General features: G+C 45.8%; 1 non-coding gene across 1 annotated transcript; it reads right to left on the bottom strand.

Annotated features, from left to right (window-relative positions):
* Positions 1-6,869: 6,869 nt before the first annotated feature.
* Positions 6,870-7,027, bottom strand: LOC123021418. The gene has a single exon (XR_006414309.1). It is a non-coding gene; the product is annotated as a U1 spliceosomal RNA (small nuclear RNA).
* Positions 7,028-11,306: the final 4,279 nt, after the last annotated feature.

Raw genomic sequence — 11,306 nt, 5'->3', positions numbered from 1 at the left:
CACTTCATACTTGCTTGTGTTCTGTACTGATATGCTCCCCAGTAGAAGCAGCTCTCTGGATAGCTAACCATGAAGGAAAACAGAAAGAAAGTCAAACCCACGTGGTCTCAGGATACAATAAAGCCAACGCAGTAACCCTGGGAGCAGTGAGACTGAGGCCCTGCCTAGCCATGTATGGAGGTTGGTAACGTGACAGGGCAATTGAAGTGCTGCTCCTGCTGCCATTTGGTTGAGGCACACTCTTCGGATCACGTGGAAAGGCCCACGGGGGACGTTCTATTTTGTATACAACTTCATCAAATTAATATTTCAAGGACGTTCACAGAAGAACAGACCAAGCATGTTGTAGCATGGTGAGAAGCGAGGAGGCATGCCAGGGGATGCTCTAACAGTGGCAATTAAACAGGAAGGCCGGAATCAAGTGATTTCTGAATAATGACACTCCAGTCTAAATGTTACAGACTTCTAAATATAGAACACAAACAACCTCAGCCCTGGAAAGGAGCTGCTTCAGGAGCAACCTCCAGCACAGATCTGTGCCCTAATATCTATACATTAGGCAAGAAGAGGTGCGTTTAATCATTTCCCATTCATAATGTATCTGCCAAATAAAGAAAAGAAAGTTATGTTCCAACATGTTGGACATATTTAATCAAAAATGAAAGAGACCATCTGGGAGAAAACAGAGATACTACTTCTAGCGACATCATTAAAAATGTAGGAGTCTGTCTTCTGCCTAAAACCAGGTTGTTAGACCACCAGGTTGATTGCAAATTGCCAGCATAAAACACTGAATGTACCTCCCTTGGAGATTTGCTGGGGAGTTTGTGTCCTTAGCAGAAATCCTCATGTGAACTCCTTTAAGGATTAGGAAAAAGAGGAGGTGGTTGAGGTAAAGCTCTCAAATAGAATATTACCATTTCTTATTCTCCTTTGCTTGTCTTTCTTCCTTACATTCATTTACAAAGAAACTTCCCAAATGATTCTGTAGTTCAACATGGAGGATATTACAGACCTGTTCTCCCCTGCAGAGGAGGGCAGGATACACTCCAACGGAGCAAAGCTCAGGGAGTCAAGGTTCTATTTGGATGCCAGGAAGCACTTCCTGACAGTTAGGACCCCGAGGGTGTGGCATGGGCTTCCACGGGAGGTGGTTGAGGCCCCATCAGTGCGGGTGCTCAAGGATAGGCTAGACATGCACATGGTGGGCATGTCCTGAACGGAGCCAGCTGGAACATACGAGTATACACATCAAAGAATTGCTTGTGATGTTGAAAAGCTGTCAAACTACCTGGAATCTTTTATAAAGTGAAAATAAAATAAAAATAAGAGCATGAAAGTACTCGTCATCAACGAGGGACTCCAGAGGCAGGTTATTGAATATTGATTGCTCTTGAGGGAAAGTTTACATCAGCTCTTGAGCAGATATACTGAAAGGCAACAGTACTAATTTGGAGATTGGTGTTTTGTAGGTGTTAAATCTGAATAGCTGGCAATAAACTTAAAGCTAGCAAAAAGAATTGGAGAAGCTAAAACTCAAGTCTTATTTAAGAAATGATTTCAGAGCTCTGGAGTACTGTTCCGACCTTCCTATTGGCTCGGAATGATGTCATAGTCATGACAGTAATGCATCTTAATGGGTTTTCCTTGTTATTCATACATTCCATTTCCCATAGGCATTTCTAACAGTAGACTGGAGACAACAATTAGAAATCAGATGGACAAGCTCATTTGCCCTTTAGCCTTGAGCCTCGGAATGCTACCTTAAGTCATGAGCATTACAATTTCTCATGTTATTGCTTTAGATATTGCTCGGTTATGGACTTGGGGAAATAAGATTTTCAAACCATCATGGGTTCATGTAAGTTTTCTGAATTGGTTGCTGTGCACCCTTTAGTATCAGTTTTCACTGAAGCAGGCTAATAAAAAGGCAAATGTAGATTTAATAGCATCACTTCTTTTTTGTTTTTCATGATCATGTCTTTCTGCATTTGTTTGACATCTTAAAAGCTCAGAAATATCTATACCATAAGAAAAGAATGCAGAACTGCCAGGGAAAGTGTTGGGATCTGAAGCCTTGACGCAGCTTCCTCTGGTGATGTAATAGTAAAGAGCAGCATGGTGCCCAGGACCAGGATCAGACCTGCAGGTAGGTCCTTGCGAGGAGTGGAGCCTGAGCAATCATGCAGCAGGTTTGGGCGCTCCAGAAGCTTCCTTGCCACAGGACCATGGGCTTTTATGGCAGCTGCATTGTGTTCTTGGTCTTGCTTCCTGATCTAAACTTGCTGTCAGTTCTCTGTGCTCTGACTGTTCCCCTGGCCTCTGGACTGACCGTACCTTGTCAGGAACTTGCTCCTTGCATTTGCCTCTAGTTCTCCCATACCTAATTGGCATCTTTTCCTTGCCCTTGTGCCTGATACCATTATGCTTTGTCAGCATCTGACCCTTGGCTGTACCCATCTCTGCCTTTATCTCTGTACCTCATTGATATTTGATTTCACTTGCTCATGACTCTGCCTTTACATCTGGCCATGCCTTGCTGGTATCTGACCTCTGCTTGTTCTTGACTTTATCTTTGCTTCTGGCCCTGCTGCATCATGCCATGATCTCCATCCACTTCTTTCACCCCGGTCCTGGTACTTTGGTCATAGACACATGCTCACCTAGTAAAGAGAAAAAAAGAATGAGGAAACTTGTCCAATAATGAGATGTTCCCCAAAGGTACCTGATTTTCTAAGCGTGCTGGAGAGGCTGGAGAGGCTGGGTCAAGCTAGGGATGAGTGAGGAATCTGCCTTGGAGATGAGGATCCATCAGATTCGGGGGCTTGGTGGCTCACTTTCCTGGCCCATGAGTCCAGCCACCTGGCAAGCATGCTGAATGCGCATGCAAGGCTTCCCAGGACTCAAGCACGGTGCAAATGTTGTGCATGTGGTGCTCCTCTTCCCTGCACATAACATGCAGCCTTTGTTTCTGCTGCACATTACATGGAAGAGGTTGCTGGTTGCACGATGGGGGCTCCACAAGAGGCCAGGGCCTTTCACTCAGCTTGGTTCACTTTCTAAGACAGGGCTGAGCACAAGAGGAGGTCTGTGAACTGCAGGGGGATGGATTCTGTGGAGCTTCGTTGCTCCCCAAGACAGTATCTGGACAGGACTCTGGGAGGGGTTGCATGGCATGATAATATACACAGTCTAGGAGCTATCCAGGCAGTGAAGCTTTGATAGGAGGCAGGGACAAGAGGGACAGTCTCTGTAGAAGAGGCCCAGCAGAATGCAGCTCCTTCCAGAAGACAGCTTGCCCCTGCCTGGTGCCATGGCCATTTTTGTTGACAAGGACTCCTTGTGAGCTCAAGAGAAAGTGGCTCTGATCCTGCTCATCACTGTTGTACATGCATGGCAATGACAAGCAGGAGTATGGCTGCCTTCGTTCTGCCTGGTAAGGACTCCTGGCCAGCTGGACTGGGAGGCGATCCTGCCTTGTGCCAACTCCTCATTTGAGGCTCGAGGAGAAAGCAGGCTGTGGATGCCAGTGGCCCTGTCACACACCTCCTCCTCAAGCCCACCGCCTCCCCAAATGCCAAAAAGGGGTGGAGAGGCTGAATGCAGTGGCAACCAACCTTCTGTGTCACTTGGGCACTTTGTGGACAGCTGTCCTTGGCACTGGCCTGGAGACTTTCGGCAAAAGCAGTAATGAGATTTTGCCACTCCTGCCAAGAGGCTTGCTTGTTGTGGAGCTTTGTGCTCCATAGGTCATGTTGCCAGGGTTTGGACATCAAGCCACTGTGAGACAAACTCACCCTTCAATAAGCCATGGCTTGTCAGAGTGGCCTAAAAGTCAGGCGAAAGCTATCCTGGCAAACCATTCCAGGCTTAGATGACAAAGTCACCACAACGTTTTAACCACAATGACTTAGCAAGCTGTATGAACTCATTCAGTGTATTGGAACCTCACCTCTTCCACCATAGATTCCATGGAAGATATCAATTGATATAAAATGAATTGTCAAGATATAAATTTAATAAGTACCCCCCCACACACATGCACAGAAAGAATTTAGATGTAAACATGGGAATGAGCCTAACATCTCAATACAAGTGGAAAGAATGGAGAGTATTGCAGAAATTAAGAGTTGGAAATGAAGTTTCTTTCTTGTTTAGGACAAAAGCAGGCAACAAAGTATACAAATATATTGCAAATGTATTAGTTTATGGAATAAGTTAAGTCTAGGTGTACATAAACTGATAGCCATAATATATTTAGAAACAAAATTAACTTCAGAGTTTTTCATAATTCAGAATGTCATGTTTGAAAATATGGAGTTGCTTGTGAGTACAGCTATATAGGACTGGCCGCTAATGAATGAACCTGACCAGAGTCTGCACACAGTCCTTCATTTTTGATGGCCTGCTAAAGCCAGGCAGTTCCAGATCTGATCAGTACTGTCTGCATTTCAGTGTATGATGACTTCCATAGAAGGTTGTGCAGGCTACGAATAGGAAACAGCTAATTAAAGGGCCAGTGAAGAAAGTAACCTCAATAGGGCTTTGCCAGTCCACACAATAACAGCTGGCACTATAGCTGTGCTTAAACTCAGAAAAAAGAAACCACAACAAACAAGATCTTTATTGTTGCCATTTTTAAAGAGTACAACAGAGTAAATGCTACACTGAAAGAGTTTTGCTGCACTGCCTGAACTTGACGATGTAAGTCAATGAGAAAACAGCTAGTGCAGAAAAGAGAGAACAGGGAAACAGTGAATATAATAATAATAATATTATACAGAGTAAGATAATTAAAACTTAATCTCTTGTAAAATATTGGAATTAACATGGGTCTCAGATTAGAAAAATGTAAGCGACATTGTGGTAAGAAAGAAGCTCAAGACTTAACAGAGCTATTCAGTGAAGATGATGGAAGGAGAAGGACCTTCTATCCTTGGCTAGCCAGGCCTTTTTCGAGGCTTCCCCTCCCACCCCAACATTTGCTTCCCACTACTCTCAAGGGAAGCGAAGCGAGCTATGCCAGCTCCAGGGCTGGCATGACTTGCCTCCCACCTCCATTCTAAGGATGTGTTGAGGGAATAGGACAACTCTGGATACCGCAGGCCCGGAGCCTCCCCTGATCTGCCTCGTGGTAACTGCCCTGCCCAGAATGCCTGCTTTTCACCTGTTCAGCTGTTGAAATTCCAATGGTGGAAAAGCAAAATGGAGGAACTTCCTGCCACCACATGGAAGAAACCTATGAAGGTAAACTCCACCCACAGTTCACATTCGCAGTGGGTAGAGATGGAGCACCACTTCATCCTATGACTCCCCTACCAAGAACCACCAATGACTTACACCTCTGAGAGTCTCTCTCTTTCTCCCACACACACACACACCCCGGGGCAAGTGTGGCAGTGAAAGGCCCTCCATATACATTTGGCTCAGTCAAGGCGCTTACTCTAGAAAACGCCCTTAAGTACTTCCAGAAGCAACTTGCCAGGTGGGCCACACACACACACACACACACACACACACTTATTTTCTCTCTCCTCCTCCCATGCCAAATACCCTCATTCCCTTTTGCAGAGAGGTACATGGTTTGGCTTTACATTCATAGTATAATGGATCACTATCTTCTCCAACAGTGCTGTGCTGGATGCTGGAATCACATTTTTAAAAGCACCTTGCCTCAGTGTCCCCACCCCACAAAAAGAACATACACTGCATCCTACAGAGGTTTATTTATTACATTTAGAGAACAAGCCTGTAGCCTTCCATAGTATTTCCAGAGCCCATGCAATTATCCAGAGTCCCAGCAATGCGATCCCAGAGCTGGCACTTGGAAGACCAAGTTGCTGTGCCAGCCCCTCACCCCAGTCAGTGCTAACAAACATGCTAAGACCACAAATACACTTTGGGTGGGAAATGAGAGATGGGCTACGGGAGGGGAGGGACTGGGCTAGGCTTGAGGACTTAGGCCATTCCTATTGGTGGCCAGGCCTTTCTCTCTCCCACTCACTGATGCTTTATCAATCGACAAAAACAGCTGTTCAGATAAAAGTCAGGGCAGGACCGCTGCGCCCCCCCCCCCCCCCCCCCCCCGTGGAACATAGGATGCATGTCAGCCTCCAAGCTGGGAGGCTCTCATGCCCCAAGGGTGGGGGCAACAGGGTTGCTCCCTTGCTTATTTATTTAGAATGTATGTAATGTGCCATTCCCTTGGGGAAAGCTCAAGGCAGCAAACGCCGAGAATAAAACCAAAGCGGCACATAAAAGAACCCTGACAGTATAACAATAAAGCCTTAAATATTAAAATGGTAGCAAAATTTAACAGAAAACAGCAGTGAACACTTAATCAAAACCCAGAGACAGCTAAATGCCAAATTCATTAAGACAGGACAGGGCTTAGGTCACAGGACGCACAGACAGAGGCACAAGTTTGCATCTGTGCCCATTCCCCCCCCCACTTCTTCCTCCTATTATCATTCATTTATTCCATTTCTAAACTACCCCACAGGCAAAGCTCTCTGGGTGGTTTATAACAATGGATAAAACAAAACAAGAAATACAATACAAATACCATAAAAACAACAGTGTTAAGATGAATTTAAAATAGCTAAAAATACAGTAAAAAGACTGCAAAGGAAAACAATCACCTGAATAATTCCCTCAGGCCCCTGGATAACCAAAGAGATCTTTAAGGCTCCTTCCCAAGGGACTGTCTTGGCCTGGCACCAAAAATAGGGCAAGTTTGGTGCAAGGAGGGGTACAGCAGGAAGGTTGTTCTAAAGATAGGGGCCGCCACAAAAAAGGCTCTTGCCCCTTGTTGCCACCGTCCGAGTCTCCTATGAGGCTGGCGCTTGGAGGAAGACCTTGGAGGTCGAGCAGAGTTTCTGAGCAGATTCCACCACCACAAATTGGACAGTTGTGTTTCCTGCATTTGGAGAAATGGCAGGGTCAGCATACCTCGAGTGGAATGGATGAGCCTCATTCTGGGAAAACTACCTGCTTGGTCATGGTATCTCCCCTGCCAGGTAAGAGTGTGTGTGTGTGTGTGTGTGTGTGTGTGTTTGAAGGTTCCTTTCCCCCAAGGATACAGCTATTTGTAAAAAAGGGAATCTATGGACAGGGGTGATGCAGGAAGGGCAGTAGCAAGAAGGGAAACAAAGGCAAGTCAAGTGGAGCTGTGCAAAAACAAAAAAACCGAGAGAAAGAGTGAGAGAGAGAGCGCGCATCAGGACTGTGGCAACTTTATCGCAGCAAGTGCTTGTGGGCAGCAGGCCAGTGGGGCAAAGGGCCTCTCAGAGATTCCAGGTTCCCAGTGAGAGATTCAGGGCTCCAGCACCACTGGGGTTCTCCCAACACCCTCTCTGAGATGGCATTTTACTGCTGATATCTTTCCCTGAAAAGGAGGTTTTTCACCACACTGTGGAAGCTCATCAGAGGGGCAGCGAAATGCACATCCCTTGGGCGGGAGTTCCAGGGCCCGGTCGGGCTCTCCCCTTAGGCCCAGCTAAGAGGATTTCTGGGAATGTCAGGACTCTTGTAATCCTCTATGCTGAGTGTGGGTTTGGGAGAGACTTCTTCTCTTAGGACGGCAACACACCTTTCTTTGCAGGGAACCATTCAAGTCCGGTCTAAAGTGAAGGAGCCGCCCAAGGGGAGAGCAGCAGCTGCCCCCCCCACCCCCCGCAACTGTTTGCCCCTGGACAGTGGACTGAGCAGGCAAGCAGATCCCCGGCTCACAGACCTCTAACTCTGTCAAGGCATATTATATTTCTGTTTTGATAATATCAAGTTCCCCATTTGCATCCACACTTCTAAATCCATACATAAACATTTCCTGTGAATCAATGCCTTCTTTGGGGCTTTGGCATAGGCAAATAGCCACCCTTTCCCAGCATTTCACTCCATAAGGGGGTCCCAGATTCCCTCTGGGGAAGGGCTGCAGTTCAGCCATAGAGGACCCGCTTTGAATGCAGGTGATCCCTGATCCAGTCCTGGAGATGTCCAGTTCAGACGAGGAAAGATGCCTGCTTGAATCCCTGCAGGCCACTGTCAGTGTTGGCCATAGTGGGGAGAAGGAGCAAGAACCTGACTCCATTCCATGGGAGGAGCCCTGTGCAGCACAGCAGCCACCGAATGGGCACGTCTGGTCCCAGCGCCACTGCCTGCTGAATCTAGAGAGAGGATATGTAAAGCGGATGCAGTAACTCTGACTCCCCACCAGATGCAGCTCCTCTTTTGGGTTGATGTTCTGTCTCCCCATCCCCAAAGCTGAGGAAAGGAACTCAGGCAAGTACTGAGTGACAATTAGCCTGAAGAGAGACTAAATGGGCCCATGGCTCTTATAATGTGAAAGTCTAGTCTTATTTGCTTTTACCTGGAAACCCTCTTGCTCAGTAGCCTCTAGGATTGTTCTAATTCGTCCCTAAAATTAAAGTGTAACAAGGCTTTTCTTCATATTTTGTCCAGGCCAAAATTGCTGCTACAGTTTGAAAAAAGTTGGCATTTAACAGGCTGTTCCCTATTTAGCAAGCAGAGTAAATTTGTGTGTGCAAGGCTGTAGCCTGTCATGCTTCCAGTCAACTGCTGAGCATCTTCTTGCATTATATACTTTGGGAAGTCTTTTCCTTTTCTGACAGAATGATGTAATAGCTTGTGGAAAAGAGGCCCAGCTCCGCACCTGTCTGACGATTACAGAACTCTTTGGTAATCTTTGTCCAGTATATACAGTTTGGGGTTTCTCTGTATCTGATCAGGAAAAAGTTTTCTTCTGCATGGTCATTTTCCTTTTTGGGTTGATATGTCAGCTCCAACAGAAAGAGGTGTGGTCTCAACACAGCTAAAAAATAATTAGGGGTAGCACTACATACCTAAAAGATCCAGGCCTAAAGAAATACAAAAGACAAAAGACACAATTTGCATATGCTAATTTATCTATGCTCTAAGGTCTTTCTCTGTGTTTAAAAGACCATGTCCTGGAAAGACACCCCTTTTTGTGAAGGATGAATGGAGCTGGGAAAGGAGGGCATTTGATTTGGTGGGGGGAGAATGCAAGGAACCCTCATGAAGAAAGGCAGTGTGAGATGGATCATATCTGGGCCAAAAGTCAACTGATCCAGGAGATCAGGTGCCACAAAAATCATCAGGGTGCTGTACCTTGATTTTGGTGAGTGCCCATGGATAGCGGGTATAAGAGACAGGTGGCCCTCCCTGGGACTAGGGGTTTCACACGAAAGTTTCAGGGTTCCAGCCCTAGTGCAATGTGCCCAATGAACATGACACTTGTTGAACCTGCAGTTGTTCTTCTAAGTTACTTGCCCAAGTTGGAGTTGCTGCGGCCATCTAGCATTCATGCCTACAAAAAAGAAATATTCTTCAAACCAGCTCTTTCTGCAAGAAGATTCTTAATGGTTAGCATGAAGGGCCAAGTACATGACCTTTAACTAATAGTTAGAAATGGGCTAACAAGAACTAGGATGGGACAATTAGTCACAGAGGTACATGCTTTTACAGTGAATTGAACCTAGGAGAATTTAGGATCTCTGACCATGTCTGAGAGATCCAGAGTTTCTTCTTCAGGACTCCATCTTACATTAAAACTCATACTTCAGCTTGCCACCTGGGGAAAGAGTAGGGTCTCTTAACATCCTGAAGCTTTCCCAGAGATTCATAGCTTTTTGATGTCTAGATGTTCCTCAACCAACCACATATCTAGTGTCATGTAGGCAACCCTTGTTGGGTGGTTTCAGAAATCCTGGAAAGATCTCTTTCTGCAAGGGCTATGGCAGCCCTGAACTATTTTTCAGTCCTCTGACAACTGGATAAATCCTCCAAGCATCCTGCAAGCTCAGTGGAAATTCCCCTAAAGATTTGTTGGGAGGACCATTTACTGAGGGGTCATCTCTTCCCTTTGTGCTTTGGTCTATAGATCCAATTCGCCCTCCATTTCCTCAGGAGTTGGTGAGGAAGGAGAAACTCTGCTCTGTAGTGATAGTCATTGAAGACTATGGCTCAGAAATATTCTTCAGTGTCTGGGGGCTAAGAAGCAGACTCCCCCTCAAAACTGATCTTGAAACCTGTCTTTCATCTGAAGGAGGGGCCTTTCCTTTCACTATTCTAAATGCCTTCCTCTGCTAAAAAGAATGGAAGCACAAAGGTAAACCAGATGATTTTTACATGTAGGACTAAAGTAGCCCAAAGAGCCTAGCAAACCTCACAATACATTGTTTGAAGATCCCCTTCCTGTCATCACCCAGGACAGCAGCATTCTACACACTGCATATTCTCATGGGAGGAAGTGGGAGAGTGATAATTCCTGATAATTCCTGTGTATTGCTAGGGATAATTAGTTTAATACCTGGGAATGATCATCTTTTCCCCTTGTCTCCCAGGATGCTGTCCCTACTTGTCTCCTCTCTTTTCTTCTGTTAATAGTTAACTCTTTTTCTTTCTGTTTCTGGTGCTGCTCTGTTTTTATTTAGCGGAGTCATGAGATGCTGCTGCATCAGCTGGGGGAGGACTGAACATAAGAAGGCCATGCTGAATCAGACCAAAGGCCTCTCTCATCCAGCAATCTGTTCATGCAGTGGCCAGACAGCTGCTTGTGGGAAGCCCACAAGTAGTACATGTGTGCAGTGGCGCCCCCTGCTCATGTTCCCCAGGAACTGGTATGCAGAGACTTGCTGTCACTAGTCCTGGAAATCATATATGGATCGCTCTTATGGAAGCCTTATTCTCCCTAGCTTTAAGCCCCTCCTGAGAACATCTAGGTTGGTGGCCACGGCTGCATCTTCCAAGAGTGAATTCCATAGCAAACTCTCAACTTTGCACTTAGTATCAGAGCTAGAAGGAACTTTGGGATGTGCAGCCCAACCCTCTATTCAGTGCCATCTACATGCGGCCATCCAGCCATTGCTTGAATACCTCCAGAAAAGAGCCCACCGTCTCTGAAGGAAACCTGTTCCACTGCTGAACAGCTCTCACTGTGAAGTAGTTTCTTAAAATATTTAGCTGAAATCTCTGAAAATGTCCTGCTATTTCCACCTGTTGGTTCTAGTCCTTCACCCTGAAGCAATGGAAAAAATCTGCTCCATCTTCTGAATGACAGCTTTTCAGATATTTGAAGAATGTTATCATGTTTCCTCTTAATCTTCTCTTCTCCAGGCTAAACATACCCAGCTTGACAGATTTGGTTTCCACACCCCTTATCTTCTTGGGTGCTCTTCTTTGTGTGTGCTCTAACATCTCAATGTCCTTCTAAATATGGAATGTCCCGGGCTGAACACAATATTCCAAATGTAGCTTGACAACCCAAG

Source organism: Varanus komodoensis, unplaced genomic scaffold (genome assembly GCF_004798865.1).
Source record: "Varanus komodoensis strain SLA01 unplaced genomic scaffold, ASM479886v1 scaffold16, whole genome shotgun sequence".
Classification (NCBI taxonomy): domain Eukaryota; kingdom Metazoa; phylum Chordata; class Lepidosauria; order Squamata; family Varanidae; genus Varanus; species Varanus komodoensis.
The sequence above is the reverse complement of the archived record's forward strand: the minus strand, read 5'-3'. Positions and strand labels throughout refer to the sequence as shown.